Source organism: Mustela putorius, unplaced genomic scaffold, assembly GCF_011764305.1.
Source record: "Mustela putorius furo isolate JIRA1106 unplaced genomic scaffold, ASM1176430v1.1 tig00000596_pilon_pilon_pilon, whole genome shotgun sequence".
NCBI lineage: Eukaryota > Metazoa > Chordata > Mammalia > Carnivora > Mustelidae > Mustela > Mustela putorius.
The window spans coordinates 565,219-588,621 of NW_025421428.1; positions in this window are offsets into that span (position 1 = coordinate 565,219).

The window sequence follows — 23,403 nt, forward strand, 5'->3', positions numbered from 1 at the left end:
ATATGCAAATATGCCCGTACATATACATCTGCTTCATATGCATTTAAACCTTAAATTGACTTTCACTTGCCTTCCACTTTGGTTTCCATGGTAACCCTGGCCACTTACATTTCTTTTAACCTCCTTTTCTTTGTTTCAGGATGAGGCGAGATGCGTGAGGGTTAACCAGTCAGGGGAAGACAGGAGATTTTAAAGCAATTATTTGAATTTTTTTTTTTTAAAGAAAACCGCCAACTTTGCAATTTAATGCAAACTGTGTCTGGTATATTTGCCCTGAAGGATGCTGCAGGGAGAAACAGGAGCCAGAATCCTTCTCGTCCCCTCCTCCCTGACTTCTATTATTACCGTGCACTTACTGCTAATACAGCATCTAAACTTGCAATCTTGGTAACTATGGCAATAAAATGGGTGAGATTCCCTTCCATTATAGCTTGAATTGTTAGGGTTTTGCCAAGAGCACGTGCATTTGCACAAGAGGAGGGGGGCGACGCACTCTAGGGAAAATAGTTCTTCCCACTCTCTGTAGGGAGTTGGACACTGTTGTCTATCAGTCTGCATTTACATGAAGAATCATCACCATGCCTGTGTCAGAGGACGCAGGCACCAAACCTGTGGGTTATAGTGCACTTCCAGACCACACGGAACTCCCTTGTGCATGGCCTGGAGAGCCAGGGCCCCAGCATGGAGCTTGGAAGAGATGGCTAGCAAAATCCAAGAAAGATTTAATCCAGGGGCCAGCAAACTTTCTCTATAAAGGGCCAGACAATAAGCATTTCAGGCTCTGTGGGTCATACTGCCTTGGTTACAACTACTGAACTCTGCCTTGACAGACCAAAGCAGCTACTGACAAAATATGAATAAACAGATAAATTTATTTGTGGACACTGAAATCTGAATTTTACTTTTCACAGGTTGTGAAGTACTATTATTCATTTGATCCCCCCCCCCATTTAAAAATACAAATCAAACAGGAACACACCTGAAAGAACATGGGCTGGGACCTTTTGTTGCAACGGGAGCCATCTCATTGCCGTAATCCAAAATTCACCAAAATTCATTGGGATTGGTCTTACACACCCCAGCTCCCCAGCCTCCTGATGTCTCCTGATGGTCCTAATCTCTGGTTTGCCTTCTGCCTAGACATGAAATGAGGGATACACATTGACTGTCTCCAGGCCCTGGCTGAGCCCTGGGAAGATCCCCCAGCATTCTGAGCAGACTCCATCTACCTTTTACAGCCTCTGCTTCCTTCTTTGCTGGCCCATGTCAGTGCTGACAGATCAGCTCCATAGCCCACAGACTTCCTTCCTTGGCCAGCTATTCTCAACTCCCCCAACTTCATCCCCTTCTGGTCCTCTGAGCGGGGGTTCTGGGAACGTGAGATGCTCAGGAGGGAGAGGAGAATACTTCAGCGCTCCTAGGAGAGGATCACTGGCTTCTCATCTCCCAGACAATCCTGGAGGGAAAAACTAGGAACAGCGAGTGGCATTTATAAAGTGGCCAATTTCTCTCTTACAGGTGTTATTCTAGGCTGCTAAATACACCTAAATACACAGGCAGCTGTGATACGGTAGAGAGAAAGAGAGAGAGCTGAGCTGGAGAGGTCTAGGGTTCTGGATTCAGGGTTTAAACTCTTTAGTTGTGATAGTCTGATCCCCTCTCCCAGCTGGAACAAAGGGGCTTTCTGCCAGTGCGGAATGTAAAGTTCAACAACAACTGGCCCAGATTCTCTGGGCAGGTGGTGTGACCTTGGGAAAACCAGGTCGCATTCTCTGGGCCTTCCTTATCTTCCCATCTGGGCCATGTGAGTAGCAATCCTGTCCAGCAACAGACCACCGATTATAGCCCTTTCTGCCCTGCTCCCAAGGAACAGGCACATCTGTGTTTTGGATCCATTACTTTGCAAACTTGTAAGGGATAGTCTTCCTTCCCTGTCAGTCCCGAGGAAATTACTGCAGCTCTTTCTTTGGAAAGAACATTAGCCAGGCCCTGTGCTAAGCAAACGCATTCAGCTTCTCCCTATCTGATTTCTCTTTTTCTCATTTGTCAGCAAAGGGGAAACTTCCCAGCTATTAATCAAACTCCTGGCTGTGGATAGCTCTAATTGCAGAAACCACTGCTGGATGAGGTATGCTCAACTTTTCCAGAGAAAGCCAGCTGCCTATTGCAGAAGAGAAACAATTAATTACCTGCTCCTCCTGTCCCCAACAGAGATGCAGATGAAGGAACAATATTGCTGCTGGCACCAAACCCTCCCTTCCCAAGGTGGAGGAAAGCTAATGCAAACTCAGACAGCATTCATAAAAGTGGAATGCCCCAATAGAAGTTTAGCGATAAGGCTCTGGTGGGACCAAAGTTTTGCGTCTCTCTGGCATCTTTACTTGAAGATGGATACAGACAAGCTCTGGATCTTATTGAAGAGAGGGATTGGGAATACTGCCATGCCTGAAAATCATATTCTCTGAGGAAGGATAGAGTGTGTCAGAAATATTGAGTTCAGAGAAGAAAAAAATTAAGATAGGGGTAAGGGAGGGCTGTAACTTAAAAAAATAGCCAAGAAAAGAGAGATCAAACTGAATTTGTATATTCTAGTATTCTATTATACAGACTATTATTGTAATTCTAGTATACAGACTAGAATTGTGGGCTACATTTACAGTTTCATGTAAGAAGAAATCCTTGGGACTTGGGACAGTGTGCTTCTGAAAAGAGCTGGTCCCAAAGGTATTCAGCTCTTGTCTCTGTACTGTAAAGTTTTTTTTTTTTAAAGATTTATTTATTTATTTGACAGACATCACAAGTAGGCAGAGAGGCATGCAAAGAGAGAGGAGGAAGCAGGCTCCCTGCTGAGCAGAGACCCCCCCCACCTTCCCCCCCATGTAGGGCTCAATCCCAGAACCTTGAAATCATGACCTAAGCAGACGGCAGAGGCTTTAACCCACTGAGCCAGCCAGGCGCCCCCTGCACTGTTGGTTTTTAAAAACCATTAAGGATGTTGTAACACCATTTTTGTATTGGATAGGAGAATTTATGTAATCATCTTAGATAGGTAACCCACCTCCTTTGGATCTTACTACATAATATTTTTGCTTTCCAACCAAGCTTTCAGCATTACTGGACAATACAGAAGGAATGAGTGTGTGTGTGTTGGGGGTGGGGGATGGTGGCGGGGGGCGGGGGTAGGGGAACTGAGCCCAAGATCACAGTCTGTTTGCAGTGGACGACTGTGGGAGCTAATGTTGGAATTTTTTTTTTTTTTTTAATCTTCAATTGCCACACGAAGATGGTGGATATGATGTTCCTTTGAAAGCTTATGCCAAGAACTATGTTTTTCTCTGCATCCCCAACAACTAGCAGGTGCCAGCACGGAGAAACTGTTTAAGACACATTTGAAAACCTTTTGACTGAGTCAGATTTAAACTTGCACTTCTGCTATGAGTCCCTGGAGGCAACCTTATACAGTTATGAAAAGAATGGATCTGGCTTACATTGACCTGGGTCTAAAGCTTAGTTATTTGTTGACTAGGTAGGTGAACTTGGGCAGGTAGCAGAAACGCTCAGGGCCTCAGTTTCCACATCTGCGAAACAGAAATGTATTCATACACTGGGTGTCTGCATCAAGGTACCCATCTCTTTAACGTGTTGAATTGGAATCCAACCTCAGTCAGTGCCTCCCTTTTTCTTTATTTCATTAGTACATTTATTCCTTAATTATTTCCTTGCAGATAGAACGGCCTGTTGAAAACCTCAGCGTTGTGTTTGAATTCAGGCCTTTGCACCACAGGCTGTGTCAACCTGCGTAAAGTGCCTCCACTCTCCAAGCTTTGGTTTCCAGCCCGTGATGGAAGCAAAGTAAAACCTATGTTTGAAGATTCATCAGTGATATTGGGGAAGTGCCTAACAAGGGAGTCCTGTTTGGGGATGGATAATTTTCACATTGACTTGCCCATCTGCAAAACTACCAAAGAGGAAATGTGCGGTTTACTCTCCCAAGGCCCTACAGTCTCTCCGTGGTTTTCCCTCTTAATTCCCCTTGATGGGGTTTACCTCAGTTACTGGTAAGCCAGAGGCTTCCACCTTTCCTGGTCTCTCCCACTGTAGGCGGAGTGCGGTGGGTCAGGTAAGGGGATGCGTGATGGCGCGAGTCAGCCCTTCCTGCCTTCAGCGTTTGCTTTTCAATTGCTTGAGCTGTTTTCTTTCAATTGCCACACCCTCCCCTCTTTTATTTCTTTTCTTGAAGTATTTTTCAGGGTGTTTGGGGGTTTTAACATTATTTTTTAAACTCTCGCTGTTCTTTCTTCTCTTGCGTCTATCAGGCTTTCTCAACAGCTTCCAATGGAAAACTTTGAAGTAAGTGAACTTAAAAGAACTGAAAACTCAGCGCGATGCCCCGGAGTCCCGTGGGCCGCCTTGCCGCAGTAACCACTCTTGGCGGAGCTCATTAGAGCGGGGCTGCGGGCCCCGGCGCCGCGCGGGCGGGCCTCGCCGGGGAGTGCGCCTCCGCCGGCTGCGCGGAGCTGCACGGGGCCGCGCGGGGGCCGGGGGACTGCGCGCGGCGGGGTCGGGGCCGCCCGCGGGCCCCCGCTGGCGCCGAGCCCACTGTGCAGACGGCGCCACGCGCAAATTACATCTGAGCCGCCTTTCAAGCCGCCGGCTGCTTTCAAAACGGGCCTTTGAAAGGCTGGGCTCCCCCGGCTCCGCGCTGGAGCACGGAGCCTGGCTTTTCAGGGAGGCCGGGCTGGCGCGCACGTGCCTGCCTCTGCGGCCTTCGCGCGCTTTTAGAGCAAGCATAAAAGGAAGAAGACTGTCTGGTGGGTGTTCTTCTGCACGCTAACATCCCTTTATTTACGGAGGAAACGGCCGGCTCCTGGAGTTCTCACTGGCCGTTGAGGGATGAATGGGCTGTTTGAAGTGAGAGCATTGGAAGTTTTTCTTTGGGATATATATAACTCTCTCTCTCAAAACTCAGTGATACCGTTTTACCTAGGGACCCGATCGGGGAAGGAAAGAACATACAGATACATGTAGAGTTCAAACCCTGTTTGAGGTTTGGAAACCCAATTTCTATGACAGAGGAAGGGCTGCTGCATTCAACCCCCCTTCTCCTGCTTTACCCCAGTCCTTTAGGTCCCTGGATGAAGGAGCCTTCTCTCCATGAGATGGCGATGGTGGAGGGGGTAGGAAATACAGAGATGGGAAGGACAGATTGGATGTGAATTTTCTGCATCACGTAAGGCTGAGAAAGTGCCTGACCCACAGCAGCCACCCAGCCTTCCCCCCCAACTCCAGAAGGTGGCCCTTTGCCTCTACACTTGTGCTTCCACTCACTCCTGGATAAATATGTCCGTTGTTCCTTGCCCAGAGGCTGAGTTTTTAACGGTGCCCAGGTCACCAGTGCTTTCCTTTGCACCAGTTCTTATTGTGCTGCCTTTGGTATAAATGCCTTAAAATCCTTGTAAGACTTTTAGAACCCCAACTCACTGCAAGTAGCCCCAGTCCATATGGCATGCAATTCTTGGTTTTAGGAGCATTGCTCCACCTCTAGGATGCCCAAAGCCATCAAACAGGTCATACTGGGATAGAAAGAAAATGTAAGCGCTCTTCTCCAGGACACTCACTCCTCTATTTGGAAGGACACTTGTTTATCCAGCGTTTTGATGGAGAGTTTGTCAGGGAGTCCCGGTATGAGCCCGGAAGGGCATATTGAAACAGACTTTCCCAGAAAAGAAATATAGATTCAAGGCAACAGTCCTTGAGGGCAGTCTTGTTATCCCCCTCATACACAAAGGTAAGATTTAAAGATGCCTGTGGATTCCCAAGGCAACACAGAGAGTGGTGAACCCAGAAAAGAATAAAGATAGGTTTCCTGACTCTAAGCAGGTGTTCTGTCCACACATGGTGACGTGACTCGAAGCAGGTGTTCTGTCCACACATGGTGACTTGCCTTCCTCCTTGTCCCCACCCTTCTTCCTCTTTCTTCTTGATGAACACGGCATGTCTTAATTCCCTACCTCAAACTTTTTGTGCCCTGAAGCCTTATCAGGCTATGACAAGCAGTCCTGGGCAGACAGCCCACTCAGTACCCTGTGAATAGTCCTTTACATTCTCACACACAGCCCATGTTGTGTACCCAAACCTTATTCCCTTTAGTAGGAGGAAACTGTTAATTATAGAGGCTGGCTCACGGACTGTGTGTTCCAAAAAGACCCAGAGCATGTCTTTGTGTCGCTCCCAGCCCAGCAGAGAAAAGCTAAATTGTGTTTGAAAGCCTTACAAGGGGAACGTTAATTGAGGCATAAAAGCGCGTGTCTTTGATCTTCCCAGGACCTGTGGTTCTCCCATTATCTGAGTCCTGTTCTGATGACATAGGTTGGAGCGAAGCCTGCAGTGAGGCTGGAGCCAAAGGCACCAAGCGGACTGTCACAGCGGCTCCCTCTCCCTTCTTTCCACCACCATGAAGGCTCGGCCTGTGTGTACGTGTGAGTTACTTACATCTGCAGCAGCCTCACCCCGATCTCTGTGGCCATCTCCCTGCTCCACAACACAGGCCTGTGTTCTCAGCTTTCAAGTTATTTCTGTGAACATTTCTGCACTTCCCTTCTGGAGCTCCCCGACCCCAGAATAATTTCTGCCATCTGTCCTGACTCTCAGTCTCAATGATGTGACTCATGGATTTCACAGCTGCATTTCAGGGTTTTGTAGGATACCGTGTGCATTCATTCATTCATTCATTCACTCACTCACTTAATTTCTTCTTCACTTACTCATCCATAAAGTTCTTCAGGCATTCACTTACATTTTGGTCCTGTTTCCAATCTTTTGCTGATTGAACCAAAGAAGACTGCATGCATTATAAGACAACTAGAGTCCCTGTAGGAGTATAAGGATTCCTGCATACACATACCTGTTTGAGTTCATGAAAATGGCTGGAGGGAGCTCATGCAGTGGCTTAAAATCTGGGTAACACTGCATTTCCCAGAGAAGTGTTCCTCCAGGGTTGTTTGAAGGTCTAAGGCTCTATTGAGCCTTTAATGAGCAAGTCAGCTTAATGTAATATGAAAGTAGTTTGTTTGGAGCCTGAAAGAAAGACCACAGTTCCCCAGTTCAAATATCAGCATTGCCACTTAGCAGTGATAGGACTCTGGGCTAGATGCTAAAACTGCTCTGAGCCTCCCTGTCTTCAGTTTTTAAAGAGGGGTACTGATGTCTGCCTGGGAAAAGAGAAAATCCAAGTACATACTTATCGGATCCTGACACACCATGGTTGTGTTCCGTGGTATTACTGCTCACTTATAAAGGTGGGTTTGGACCAGCCAGAGAGCATTCCTGATGTGTCCTCTGGGGACTCCCGGACATTCTGATGGTCTCATAAGATACAAGCTGAAAAAAAATGGGCCTTCCTTGAGGAAGCTGCCAGCATCAAATGAGACTGCTGATGTTTTAGACTTTCCTTTCTTCACTTCCTGTGTGAGGACTGGAAGGCCATGTGTGCGGGACAGCGGTAGGGACATGTGGAAGGGCTAGGGGAAGAGGTGAAAAGTGTCCACAATGGTAGCAACACATGGTCAGCTCAGTAATGTCTGAACTTTCCTGCCTCCATCTAGGAAAGCATTCCTTGATGAAAACACCCATTCATTCTTCTATTTGCAACATATTTTTGTTTGATATGCTAAGTTCTGGACAGATTTCTGAAGACCCCAGCCCTAAGAAGCCCCCTTATTGCCACTACACTTCTAAGGTAGTTTTCATACTATTATCTTTTTTTCTCTCTCTCTCTCTCTTTACTTGCAGCAGCTTTGCTCTATTCAGAAGACATCTTGCTAGGAGATCCCCTATGTAAAACGAATAGAGGGTCTGTTGCCATTGAACTCAGGCTCAGGTTTATGGAGCCTGCCCATTCAGTGTCCCCAGATCCTGTCCTCCCATTCTAAGTAGACTTGCAGGGATTCTGGAGGACCCCTTTAGTTTAGGAACTGAAAAATCAAGAACTCAGATGTGGTTGCAGCAATGTGCTATCCTGTTTCATCAGAAGGATGAAATTACAACCATGTGCACCACCATGCTCCAAACCCAGGATTGGTACATTTATCAATCACACAAACAGGTCAGTCTGGATGAAAAGAGTGGGATACAGTGCAGGGATATGGGATGGCGGTGGCAGAGGGAAGGCATGGCGCAGGATGTGTTCACAGTTCTTATATCATGGTGTTATCAGACCAGCCTGGGATGTTAACTAAGTAACCTCACCACCAGCAATGCACCCATTTTGTGTACTAGGAAGCTGAAGCTCAGAAAAGTCACTTGCTGAGAAGTAGCCAGGCTGAGATTTGAATTCAGGTCTCCTGATTTCCTTTCCCATAGGGACTGCAGGGCTTCCCACATCCCTACCCCACCTCGAGTGAGGTATCAGCTGCCCCTTTTGCATCAAGTGTGGGGAAGGACACGTACCCCCAAGAATGTACTGCATGCCCATCCAAAGGGCCACTTTCCTTTCCCTTTCTGCTCATTATCCCTTTATCTTCATCAGTGGCTGACAGATCTGTGTGTGTTTCAGGAAGATAAATGTCCCCTCAGATCTCCTGACAGAGATGTCTTCTCTTGGGAGAAAAGCTTACAGTATCCCTCCTAGATGCCTAGAGGGAGGATCCAGAGGTTGCACCCTCCCCCTCCCTCAGTCTTCAAGTGTCAGGCTAAAGTAGGCAAAGCCAACAGTGGCTGAGGGAAGAGCTTCCAGAGTCAGGAACGGCACCTTCCTGGCCACCTCAGCCAGACTCAGAGTCAGGTGAGTGGGGGACGGAGAGGGATTCAAGATCTGAGGCCAATTTCCTTCTCTCTACTTTGAAACTTGCCTTTCACAGTGCGAAAAGAGGCTGTACCAAGATTTGAGGACAATTATGATTTCCCCGTGATCAACAAGGTCAGTTGGTCCCTCCCTGTGTGTGTAAACATACACAGTGTGGAATGGGGCTTCTTATTTGGGCTTGGAAGTACATGGAAACCCCAAAGAGAAGGAGCCACCGATGATGGAATTGCTCCTTGTCATTTGAGCAGCTCTTTGCTGTCTAAAAAGAGGAGGAAGAAAATCTTTCTTGGGCATTATCTTATTTGATCCTCACCATGATCCTCTCAGACAGGACAGGAGATAATCACTCCATTTTACAGAGGGGCAAACTGAGGCTCAAAATGGCCACAAGACTTGTCTAAAAGCAAAATGGTGGAGCCAACATTTGCCTCCAATTCTTCTGGCTTGAACACAGGAATATGACTATACTCATCAAGGTTTAGTTTTTAAGAGTATTTATCTCCACAGTGATGCTACCGAGTGTGCCAGAGATGGTGTTTTGAGGTCAAGTTGCTTACGTGTTATTTCAGTGAAATTATAATCTGACACTCTTGTAGCGTTTTGGAAAGAATAGAAGAGTGTTCCTTTTCAAATTAACAACCTTATTTCCAGTGCTTGGTGTCAGTTTAATAAAGAAAAACACAGAAAAACGATACATGTTTTGGAAAAGACCATGGCCACGTTTACACAGAGCAAATTTTAAAATTCTCAGGGATGCTAGAAGAGAGCAAAATTCTCTGGGGCACTAGTTTCTTATATGACAATCTTCTGATTAAGGGAAGGATTTCGGTGTATTAATGGGTGGGATGGGAATGGAGGAAGGATGCATGAGTAGAGGACAAGGGTGGAAGACAGTGAGGAATGGTGCTCACCAAGCTAGGCTGCCATTGTCCTTAATACTTTTTAGGAGTGTATTCCGTTAGCATGATGGAGCTTGAGTTCTGGAAGAGTACAAGGCCCTTAGCCTTTCTCCTGCCCTGTCCCACCTCTATGCATCAACACCAGATTAGTCTCCAAGTGTGCTCTGGGCAAGCATTAATGTCCTGCTTGGACACTCTCATTGCCCCCCTGCCCCCATGCCTACTGGATAAAGTCAAAGCCTCCTAGCCAAGTATTTCAAGCACTTAACATCTTGGCCCTAATCAACATTTCCAACTTTATCTCCTAGAATTACCATTCTCCATGAGAAGCTGCTTCGTCTATTTCCTCTGCCCTTTACTTCTTCATCCCTTTATCTACCCAGCCATTCCTTTCTCCAGATTACCAAATCCTAGTCTGCTCTGCTTGTGCCTCCTGTCTCCAAACACCTGGGACTACTGGCGGCCCACACATAGCCTCAATCTTAACCTCAACCCATTTGATGGATCACAAGGCACAAAGATGTAAAACAGAGACTAAGTCAATAGGCACCTTACTAGGTTATATACTTGTTCCCTTAGGTACGGGGCTCCTACATTTTCCTAAGTGGAGGGAGAGGCCAACCTTGGGCTCCAGATATCATCTCTGGATCCCTGTCCAAATTAACTGCACAGCTTGACAATACTGCAGGACTGATTTTTGCTTAGTGTCTTATGTTCTGCCTCCTCTTTTCATGGGACTAGACTCTTTTTCTGAAACACCAGGCTGCTGACTGGTTGGCAACAACTGCCTGCTAGGTCTTCCAATGTTGACTGCTCTTTGAACCCTCTCATAGCTAAGCAGGACACTCTAACTCTGCACACTACCTCTCTTTAAGGTTCATCATTCATGCTTTCTCATCACTTGCTGGCTACTAACTCTCTGGATTCAGAATGCAACCTGCTGGATTGGCATTTTGCTCACTTATCAATTAGCTCAAATGCTGTCTCTTCCAAGAAGCCTTCTGTGACCTCTGCAGTTTCAGATGCTTCTTCCTCCAAGGTACCTCCTTGGCAGGACTACCTTCTTGAAATATGGTTATAGGTGGTGGTGAAGTGGTCAATACTTGCAGAGTCCTAAATGTAGAGTCAATACCCATAGTATAAATATTCCCACTATGGATAATTTCAAACCACTACCCTCATTGGAACCAATGTGCATAATGGATCCTTGCCAGCCAGCGTGAACTGGCCCCAGCACACTCTGGTGATGTGTGTCCTGTTGCCATCTTTTGTTCTTTCCCTACTTCTGTTACAGCCACTGAACTTCTCAGATTCTTGAACATGATATGCTCTCCCATACTGCCAGACATTTGCGAATGTTATTCCTCTACAAGTCGCATTCTCTTGGTCCAGTGCCCCCAAGTCCTTATCCTGTATCTGCCTAACTTGTTTTTAAGGCTATCTTCCCACTAGCCTGAGGGTTCTCGGAGGGAGGTATCATGGTTATTTAGTTCCCCCATCATATCTCTGGCCCCTAGCTCTGTGACTGGCACATAGTAAACTCTCATAGCATGCCTGTTGACTATACTATTTTCTTTTACTGGATGATAAATTTTTATCAGCATATTTCCTCTGAAGAATTGGTATGCTTTTCCTTTATAATATTAGACATCAAGTGAACAATTGTGTTTTCTTTTTGTTTCAACCTACAAGAGGCTCAGGTTGATTTTGTTGCTTAAATTTAATAACCTTTATATGCTAGACACTGCATATCTAGGTTTCAGTATTGTTTTACACTGGTCTGGTCCTTTTATTTTGCTTCTGTGTGTCATTTTCAATTTCATTGCACTTATTTTTGGAAGGTGCTTCAAATTTGCTGGGTTACAAAGTAGGATAGAGAGAGACATAATTCCTAATTGTAGTTTGGTTATTTGATCATTGAGCAAACACCTTTGCTCTGCCCTAAAGCGAGACCTCACGCCGGGCCTGGCAATGGGAGGGAGTAGAGTGAAAGGACTGGGACTTGGGCTTGAACCATAGATATCCGTGTTACAGTCCCAGTCGGTCACCAGTTTGCTACATGACACTAGGCAAATTCATTGGCCTCTCTGATTTATCTGTTCCCTGGATGCAATAATGTATTCCTCAGAGTACTTCTGGAGATTAAATTAAATAATGTGTGTAAAGTGCTTAGTCCAGTTCCTAGCACTTGGTGAGCACTCCACAAATGACAAGTATAATTACAAATACTGCTATTGAGAAAGATCCGAGTTGTGGCAAAATCATAGCAGAGGTTTGGTAAAGGCCAGCCTATTTGCTGCAGCCTCTTCTATCTTCCCCCATCTGATGCTACCCTTGCCAACCTGTCTCGGAACATGGCAAAAAATACCAGTGTTTAGTCTCTGATTTGCTAAGAGTGCATCACTTATTCCCCCAGGGACAGTTCCTGTTTTAAATCCCCCTACTTTCATTTGCCGGGAGAGAAACTTTAATTCAGCACACGGAAGAAAATGCAATTTGGTGCATTTCATCAATTTATTGCCACCTCAATTTGCTCAATTTGTGCAGAGCAGGAGAGGTAAAGGCATGGAAAGCAAGCTATAGAATGTTTAAGATTCTACAGGATCCAGACACAGGCTTACTCAAGTTGGCTGATTTCAGCGGCAACATGTGCACATCTATTCTCCCTCACACAGACTGGCCCATGCGGCTCCCACTTATCCACTTGGAGCAGTATGTCAGCCTCTTAGGGGTCCCAGGAGATGATGCAAAGTCAACCCATGCTGTGGCTTTCCCAACCAAGGATGTTGGGTGAACTCTTACAAAGTTCATGTGGTCACCTCAGACTTCCCTGTGAGTTTTCTGTGTGTTTATTCTCAGTATCATTCATCGAAGATGAACTGAGGACCTGATCTGTACATGATGCCTTCACAGACAACGTCTCACTCATAAGCGATGTACATCCGTTTTCTATCCAAATGCACTGATTTTCCTACAGTATCTTAAAATGCCTGGACTCCCCACACTAACCTGCCCTTGTTGGTTTCCTCCCCCTAGCTTGAAATGACTCCCATCCCCCTCCAAGAACAATATCAAGAGTTGTCATTTTAGTTCCAGTTAAGCTAACAATGAGGTACAAGCATTTTTGTTTTCATTCTTCCATCGATTCTTTCACTGGGCAAAATATGTGATGCTGGACATAAAAAATTTAAAAAATAAGTATGAACATTCTTTTTTTAATACAAAGAAATTGAATTTTATAGAAGCTCTGCAATCTGCCCAACACTTATCAGTTATGATGGCAAAACTGGAATTAGAGACCATGTCTATATGTTTTTAAATTCATGCTTTTCTTGCTATGCTACCTTACTCACTGCAGAGCTATCCTATATACATATATATATATATACATATGATAGATATATATAGATATATATCTATATAGATATATATAGATTGACATCCTTAGATAGATAGATATCTATCTATCATATATATAGATGATATATAGATACATCATCTACTGCTGTGACAATCATTTGACTTAGAGGATCTTTGTGAGCTGTCAGAGCCCTGACACAGAGAGTTCACAAACAGGGCCTGCAGTTTTGGGATATGTTGGGGGCATGAATGGAACATGACCCTCTGGCGGCGGGAGGAGACCTAGCATGAGAAATGGATGGCCTGGAGTCAGATTCTGTGTCAAGTGCAGAAGCCAGGGCCAGACAGCTAGGGCTAGGTACCAGACTCTGTGGAACTTCCCAATGCCCGGCTAAACCTTATTAAGGAGGAAATGGACACAAATAAGGGAGAGTGCTTGGAAGTTCTGGAAGAATCTATGTGGATAGTGTCCCATAGTCAAAGAAGCTCTTTGATGTTCTGTGATCTGTCTCCTAACTTCTCCGCTCCCACACCTGTCTTTCAGTTCTTTGTGACTTTGCAAGGTGCTGTGCTCTTGAACCTGTATCTACCAATATTGAGATGGCTGGACTGGTCTCTTGAGCTGGGCAAGGTCATTCAAGTTATCGTGGAATCAAACATGACTGTATGGGCACCATAACCGCCTCTATCACCATCATCCTGTGTGACTTTGGGCAAGTTACTCTATTGTCTCATCCCTGAATTTCACTTTCCTCATTTTAAAACGTGTATATTTGAATATATAATGTTTGAAGGGAACACAAGTGACTGCTAACAGCAGTTGACTCTGGGGAAAATACCTTGAGGACCTGGGGGAATAGAGAATCCCTTCCCTGGTTATTGCATTTTAGTATTTTCTCATATTTGTGTATTAACTCCCTGTGTGTGTATGTATGTGTGTATTTGTGTATGTATTTGCATGTGTATGTATATATGTATATATAACATACTCTATATGTACATAGTGTGTGTATACATATACAATTTTATCAAATCATAATCCCCATGTATTATGTTCCAAATACTTAGTATAGTATGTTCACTTGTCAAAGTCAACAGTGGCTCTTGAGAGAAAAGATGGAGTCTTGCTCATCGACATTTCTTTGGAGACCTACACAGGATCTGGCATATAAGTGTTAGATATTTATCTGAATTACTTTTACAAGTATGTCTATCTGCAGAATAAAATGTTAGGCTAGACAAGAATCTTCTGAGGTGGGCCTCCACAGCTTAAGAATCTGTATATTACACATGTATCATAAGGGGCTTGACATCCTTAGGCAAAATTATATATATAATGTGTATATGCATATACACATTATATATATAATTATGTATCTCTGACCATCCTGCTCCTTAGTGTAAAGTGTCAGGGGGACACAGGCTGGGTGGTCAGAGCCAACATTGGGAACCAGCAGCAGTAACGGCCAATTAAGATCCTGGGTAGAGACTTTCTTCTAGGTCTCCTGACACTGGCTATGGATCAGGGCTTTTAGATGTCTGTAGCCAAAGATCACGAAAAACTGGGGGAAGCGGTGGCACCTTGTCCCCAAAGAAGGCATGCCATAAGGGTGCAGGGCGTAGATTTCAGGGAAGTTCTTCTATACAGAGCCTTCCCTTCAGGCACAGTGTGGGAGTTAGCGTTGTGGGGGGTGACTTCCTCCTGAGTGCCAGGCTGTCAGCTTCCAGGCCTTTTTCTTGTGACATCTGCTCTAGCAGCCAGGAGCTGGGTCACAAGCTTCCTTCCTCTGCTCTACTGCATGGTGCAGTCCGGAGGCAATGAGGAAGAAGAACGAGGGAGGGAGAATGTTGTGTACACAGAGTTTAAGTGATGTCTTCAGGGCTTGGGAAAATGTAATTCTGTTGGAGCAGTTTGCTGGCAGTTTTGCAACTCGTCCCCCTGAATTAGGGACCGAATGAAGTCATTAGGACCTAATCAAAGGCAGCTAATCAGGAGTCAGTGGGAGATCTACCAATTAATCGCGGCTGGAACCCAACGAGCTGAAGTACCCAAGACTGGATGGAGAAAAGTAATGAAATTAGATATCAGTGCCACGCAATGTCGTACGACTTCAAGAAGCAGTTACGGGCTGCTCAGCCCTTCCTGCCGTACGAGAAACAGAGACCCGGTGCCAAAGCATGGATGGGGTGGAAAGTGATCCGGAGCTCGCCTTGAGATTTTCAGAGGTCGAAATGTGTGTAAACAAGCAGCAGGAGGACATGAAAAAGATGGGCATGGATTCTTGTCGATGTGATAACACGGTTATATGGTATGATAGCATGAAACGCCATGGTTAGATAATCATATGTGATAATAAATACCTCTTTCATAACATTTGAATAATTTATTCCCAGGTTCTTTGTTGACATATCATTCTGTCTACCTAGGCTGTGGGGATGGAGGTTGTTTACCACGTCTCTTGCCCCATAACCAGCATAGCACGTGGTTGCTGCTAGATAAGTAATCCCAGATGCGTTTCATTGATTCTGGGTGGAGCAAGGCTTTGAAGGGAGCCTTTTCCATTCAAATCGCTGCATGCCTTTCCTGAGACCACTCAGGCCGAAGGATTCACCGCCCTGATTTAATCAAAATAAAAGTGATTACCTGCTGGCTGTTTCTGGTTCAGAAACATCCAAATACTTTGAATCATAGCTTTCTGGGATGGTACAAAATGATCTGTCAAGTCCTAAGCCTCTAAGTCACAGCAGGAGAGACCCAGGCCAGAGAGTGCCAGGAACCTGCCCTACATCCCCCAGCAAATCTGCAGCAGAGGCAGGCCTAGAACTGGGGTCCCAACTCTGAGTTCAGGGGACTTACCTCAGCACCTGCTCCTTCGCTTGCATTACTCATGGTCATGCTTCTGACATCGAATTTCTCAGTCCTGAGATTCCCAGAGCTCTTGGTCTGTCTAGAATGGACCCAGCTAAAGGTTTGCAGAAGAGTTCCTCAGTCTATGCCGGTGGGGCGGGGTGGTGAAACTGGGCCATGAGGCAGGTGGGAGCCGTCCCCGTCTCTATTTCCCATACAGCAGGAAGGGCTGAGCAGCCCGTGACTGGTTCTTGAAGTTGTGTGGACTGTGTGGCACTGATATCTAATTTCATGACTTTAATCCGTCCGGACTTGGGTGCTTCAGCTTATTGGGTTAGTCTGTGTTAGTCTTAGTGGGAGGTCTGTGTTAAACACAAGAGAGAACTTGCTTGTGTTGGGAGATTTCTGAGGTGATGTTCATCTGAGTACAGTCAGGCTCCAAGATGAAAGCAAGGGAAAGTATCACAGGAGGAAAGCACTGGGGTCAGAAGTGTGTGTGTGTGTGTGTGTGACTATGCACAGGTATATTTTGTTATATCCTATATGAAGTTTTGTGTTTAAAAGTAGATGCTTGATGCTGTCATAATAAAAAAAACCTGTATGATTCTGTCTGAGTATGTGCATGTGTTAGCACAAACATGTATGTGTGTCTGTGAGGTGTGTATGGATTCCTGGAAGGTGCCATGTGTGTAGAGAATTCTAAGGGGGTGTGTTACTATACGTGTCTATATGTGTATTTCATTTTTATTTTTCCTTGCATGTCATTTTCCTGGATTTCTGTCTTCCCTGTTTGTGGGTCTGAGAGTCTGTTACTGTCCGTGCAAATGGATGTTTTCATCGTACGGGAAGGATGGTTTAGGTAAGGATTTGAAAGTGCACATTCAGAATTTTAGTGCATCAATACATTTTGGTGAATGTGCACATTTTAGAATGGTTAGATATCTTTATATGTGTGGGGTGAAGGGGAATTCTATATGTTGGTGTGTATGTACATTTGTCTGTGTGTCTGTCCACAGTATGTTTTTTGAGTATATGTTTAAAGTTAAGGTGACTATATAATTTATCATCCATATGGGGCATGTTTGAGAATTAAATGTGATTGTATTTGTGTGTTGCGTGTCTGTCTGTCTGTATTTGATAATTATGCCTGGTCACCAAGGGAAATCCATGAATGGCCCAGGCAATCCAGGATATACTGACATTCTTGTGTGTGAGAAATTGTCTCTGAATGAATGTTCGTATTTAATTGTGTGTGTGATATGGATGTCCAGAACTTATAAGAAGAACAGTAGAAATTATTAAATTATTAGGTCTTTCTGAGGTTGTAGGCTTATAACAGAGGCATGGATAGAACTAATAGGTAAGAAGAGGCAAGCCCCAAAGATAGATATATATATATATATTTTTTTTTTTCTCCCAAGCCAGATCAATGAACAGAGAAGAGAGGCCATACATATCTAGTGGTGACAAAAATGCACACGGTTAAAAAAAAAATGAGCACAGTCAGTAAGGACAAGACATGTGAACTGTATTGTGCTAGAAAGTGTCTTTCATGTACAACATCTGCTTTGCTGTGTCCTCTTTATGCCTCCTGCCTTGTTCCCCATGAGTAACTGCAGCTTGTGATGGCCAAGATAGCGGAGACCTTTTATCCTCTTACCTCGACAGTTTGGAAAAATAGCTCAGTGTGACCTCCCTCATGTAAGAGATAGAAAGCGGCTGGAGAGAGTCCACTGCTCCATTTCAGGTGATTCAGAAAAGAAATCCCAGGGATGCTCCCGGCATTCTCCCTGACTTTCAGAGCATGCTGCCCCAGAGTCCTCGGTTTATGCGTGCACCCCCTGGGGCTGGGAATTCCACTTGCTTAGTTCTCACTGGCTTTGCGGGGTATAGTGGAGTGGTTGGAGGAGTGCTTTGCCTTCCACTTGACCACACTGGTGCAGTAGTTTCTCAGCAGCTCCTACCCCCCCCCATGCCCCTGTCATCCCTTTCCATACTCTCCTAACAGTGGAGTACCTGCTCTTGCTGCCTAATGTTAAAATAGCACCAGGAGCTTTAGGTGCGTGGTAGATTAAAAATGGCTGCAAATTCTTTGTCATCCTCCCATTGAAAGGTGGAGTTTAACTGCCTCTCTACGAATCTGGGCTGGCCTTAGTGACTTATCTGACCAAGAGAATATGTCAGAAATGATTTCCTGCAACCTCTGAGTCTGTTTCCTAAGAGCCTTAGGACCTCTAGCTCAGATCTCTTTCCTCTCTGGGAAACAAGTGGCAAGTCTACGAAAGGCCCAAGTCACTGTACAGACCACTCTGGTCTATCTGGTCTTTGTAGGCGTTCTGGCCAGTAGCCCAAGCTTAATGTCCATCTGACAGCTAGCCTCCCTTCCCTGTGCGGATGGCATCTCAGCCCAGATGCCAGACGAGTAAGTGAAGAAGCCCTTCTAGAGGTGAGTGTTCCAGTCAGTGCCACGTGGGTCAGAGACTCACCCAGCTGAGCTCTTCATGGAACCCTGACACACAAAGTATACTGGCTGACAGCACTACATTTGGGAGTAGTTTCTGCAGCAACAATAGATGATCGGAGGATCAGTGCTAGGAGTAGCTGCCGGATATTGAGCCGGGGCTGTCTGGTCAGAGCATGTTCCTAGGAATTTGTGTACATGATTTCTTGGTATCTTCACCATGATCAGATGAGCTTAGAGATTTTATTATTCTCATTATGCGTATGAAGAAGTTGAGGTCAGGAAACTGCCCTAGATTACACAGCTACTGTTGGGTGGAGAGGCATTCAGTCTAGGACTTTTTCTTAACCACCGCCCTCCTCCACACTGATGTTAATGTATAAGAAGGCGTTCCTGGTTTTGCTTGGAATTATCTTCCGAATCACCCCACTTCAACTGACAAATTTCTTCTGATCCTTCATGGTCTAGCTCTGTAATTGTAACCGTTTTGCACCCAAATCCATGTAGATTTCCCACAGCCGGGTACATAGGCACTAAACTACCTTGCATTAACAGTATGAAAACAAACAAGATACTCAACTTCCCTGAGGCTCCTTTTTTCTCATGTGTAAAATTGGTTACAAGGACTTTCTTATAGGTTTGTTGTAAAGATTAAATGTTGTGAGAGAGATTAAATGTGTCATACACAGAAGAACGGGATACACACACTAAACTTTGATAACTGACCGCTATCAAAGCTGAGCTACAGCGCTAAAGGATGAGCCTGTAGTCAATCACCTCTTACGTATGTGTCTGGGTATAGAGGGTTGCATAGGGCACCTCCTCATGGAGGTCATATTTCAAGAGGACCAAAGACAAGTAAAAGAACCAATATGTTAATGAGATTGATGTCAGGATAGAGGGGGCCAAAGAGCATTAGAACCTCAGAAAGGGGTTCTTAATCTCTTTGGGATGGCATGTCATGAAAGATATCTTAGAGGCAAAATGAGCCCTCTATGATGAGAAGGAATCAGTGAGGTTAAGAGAGAGGAGAAGTAGGCACTTCAGGTAAGAATAAGCTTGAGCAAAGATTTGAAGGAATCCAAGAGGATAATGTATGGAGGACCCTCTGGGAGCTTGGTAACCTTGGATCCAGGTGAAGGTGGCTTGGGGTAGAGACTCATGAAAGACGGAGAGATCTTTGAATTCCAAACTGAAGACTTTATGCCAAGGTCAGTGCGAAGCTAGCAAGGGGTTGATTGAAGACAAAGAACGCAGATGAATCAGTCTGCATTTTAGAACAGCTACCTTGGGGACCATTTTGGAAGGTACAAGACTGGAAATAGAGAGGCTGACATTGAGGATGGGGTCATGTCCTGATAAACCCACCATAAGTTGAAAATCCCATAAGTCAACAATGCATTTTGGTATACCTAACCTACCAAATGTCCTAGCTCAGCCTAGCCTACCTTACATGTGCTCAGAACACTTACCTTAGCTTGCAGTTGGGCAAAATCATCTAACACAGAGCCTATTTCATAAAAAGCATTGAACATCTCATGTATTTATTGAATATTGTACTGAAAGTGAAAAACAGAACATCTCTCTGGGTACAGAATGGGTGTGAGTATAGCAGTTGTTTGCTCTTATGATTGCCTGATTGACTAGGAGCTATAGCTCGATGCCACTGCCCAGCATCATGAGAGAGTGTAACTCTCTCACTAGCCTGAGAAAAGATCAAAATTCAAAATTCAGAATATGGTTTCTACAGACTATGGATTGCTTCTGCACTATCGTACAATCTAAAAATTGTAAGTGAGAACACGGTCAGTTGGGGACTGTCTTTACTCTGAAAAAGGTGGTGGTGGTGTGATCCAGGGGCATGTGGCAGTGGGCATTGGAGGGATGCCAAAGCAAAGCAAAGAAGGAAGCCTGGCGAGTGATTGTTTAAGAGGGATAAAGTTGGGGGAGGAACCTGAATAGTACCCTGGTTTCTGACTTGGGTGACTTAGTTCATGGTGGGCGCACAGTAATCAAACAGAAGGAAAATAATGCGGTAGGAGGAATAGTCTCTTTCCACCCCCTCGGGGCGTGACTGCTCGGTGGAGAGGACAATGGGTCCCCTGGTTCCCTCTGCAGGAGTCATAGGCCCACAGGAGCACGGGTCCAAGCAGGTCATTATAGCACATCAACGTCCGTGATGAAAACGGAACTCTAATTGTGCCAGCTCCACTCTGGCATAATAAGTGTGGTTTTTAACATAATGCACTGCTGGAGTGAAGTTGTCAGAAAAGCGGGGGATGGAGGATATAATCTGTGAGACTTCAAAGAAAAGAAGATTGAAGCCATTTTATGGGGCTGGAAATGAGTCATTTGTCAGCGATGCCAACCTGCTGTCAGCCCCACAGGCAGAGATGGCTGGGCACCCTGGGGGGAGGGCTGGTGCCGGCGTCAGCCTCCAGTCACCAGAGGCCATGTGTGGGGGATGGAGTGTCATTCACATCACATCCCTGTCCTGACCTGGGTCAGAGGGAAACCAAGGTCATGTCACAACATTTAGCATCATAACCGAGGAACCTTTTAACCTGCCTCTGTCAGGAAAAGCTGATGTGCTCAGCATTATCCAAGACAGTTCAGAGCTTGAATTTCCCAGGAGATGTGCACTTTAAAAGAACAGTGAGAGAGCAACACTTTCAGGAAAAAGAAGCAAAGAGGTAAAACTGGACTGGTGGCACCGGAGAAGAGGCTTGTGAGCAAGGACCTGCCCAAGGTCACTGAAATACCAGGTAGGTGCGCACTCTTGGTCTCTGTCCGGTCCTCAGGGCTTGGTGAGGGGCAGGGCTCTGGGAGTCCAAGCGGCCTGGAAGTCATTGCAGTGAATGAAGACCTGCTGTTAAGCTAGTGCCCCAGGCCCTCCAAGGTGCTTTTCCTATTTCCATGACTTTGTTCTAATCCACTTTCCTCCCTGAAACCTCAATGATCACTTTAGAACTTAAACTGAATCTCCTCTGTGTTCACCGTGTCTTCCCAGGCTGGATGCTCTGGTCTCTACCACGTCTACAGTGTCCATCTCAAGCCAGACATCTTCTCCCTGGTTCTCTGCACTCCAGCTGCAAATGCCCTTTACCATTCCTTGAACAGACAGAGGTCTGGCCTCTCTCAAGATCTTTGCACTGGCTAGTCTCTCTTCTTGGGTAATGTCTATCTATCCTTCAGTTCAGCTTAAATATAGCTTCTTCAGAGAGATACTGACTCTCAAATAAAGTCACCCCTCAACCCCAACACAGACAGGTTTTCTGTCTCATAATATTTTATTTTGGAATGTTTATGATTATTTTAAAGTTGTTATTGGTTATATTCTGAGATCCCATTTTGACTCTGAATTCCAAAAGAGCAGGGGTAGTGCTTATCTTTTTTTGCCACCGCATCTGCGTGCTATCTGGGACAGTGCCTAATAGAAATGTTTGACATTTCTATTTGTAGGATGAATGAATGAGTGGGTGAATGAATCAACAACTCTTCGGTAATTCTGGCCAGCCGAAAATTCTGAGACCCCATGCACCAGGCAGTATCAAGTGACTATGCAGGCAAAAAGATAAGCAAAAACTCACGGAACCTCATCAGTCACTTTCCTGACACTTTACGCTCTGCCTCCCATCCACACTTTCTGGGTCAGGATGATTTTGAGGAGCTGAAGTTATAGAACACTTTCCGTCAGACAGTGGTTCTCTAAATTTCCCAGAAAAGTTTATTACAACAGAGTACTAGTGTTGTAGTAGTGTTTCTGACCCACAGTGTTTCTGACTCAGTAGGTCTAGTGTGGGATCTGAGAGTATTTATTCCTGAAAAGTTCTCAGGTGATATTGATGCTACTGGCCCAGGAAAAGCACTTTTTAGAAAGAGTGCATTAGCCCACAAACTCTAAGGGGCAAGGGCTCTACTTTTCACATTTACTATCATTACCTACAGATGCTGTGATATAAATATATATATTTATCATTGTATATACTCGCAAAGACTCATTGAGTAAGTGAAATACACTGGGTGGTCACCTGTTTGCATCACGGGGCTCTATCCCCTGGGCCACTCCTCTTCTCTTATCCACCTCTAGCCCATGTCACATGATCAACACTCTCACTGCTGCCCACTCCCAGCAACCATCTGACTTTCTCAAGGTAGCTTTTATGGTCTACCCATCCTCCCAGAGAAACACCACCTACTTCTGCATTTTTACTTTCTGCTAAGGCCTTAATGACACTTGATAAGCCTTTCAAGTTACAATGCAACAAGTAATGTCAGACCAACTTAGTACTTCGCTAAAGAGAACTTTCATTCTAGTATCTGATAGAACATTTGTATCCAAAGAACACTGATTAATGGTGGTGATCAGTCTGTGCAAACATAACCTGCAGCTTGAAATAAGCCTTCACACACACACACACACACACACACACACACACACACACTATTTTAAAATGGTTTATTTAGCATTTTCTAATTTTAAATACAGCATTACAAAGATTGTGAGGTAGGCAATGATAAGACAGCTTAATAGCAGAAATTACTTCTTTGTGCTTTAGAAACATCCACATGTATGATGTTAAATGGTATGCTAGTAATAATAGTATCTTATTCATCCTACAAGGATCTTTATTGAGAAAAGATGGGAGGTAGAATTACCACTTGTTTCTAAAAGAAATAAATGGATACTTATATAGGTGTGGATAAAAGCAAAGATGTATATGTTTTTTGTCACAAAATCCTAAAATTCCAGTCTTCCTTATCTCACCCCACTGACTTCATGTGAGTTAAGCTTTACTCAATGAAATGGAACCTATTACAACTTGCATTATCTGTTCTCGTACATATTAGATTGTGCCTCTTGTCTTACACTCATTAAATGAGTATTTAGTAACATTTCTGAAAAATGACTTCTGCCAGATCCAGCTAGAAGCCACTGGGGACTTAAAAGTCTTTTTTTTTTTTTTTTTTAATGGCAAAGCATCATCATCCCTGAGCAATTTACCAGGTTGACTTAATTTTGAGTCACTTC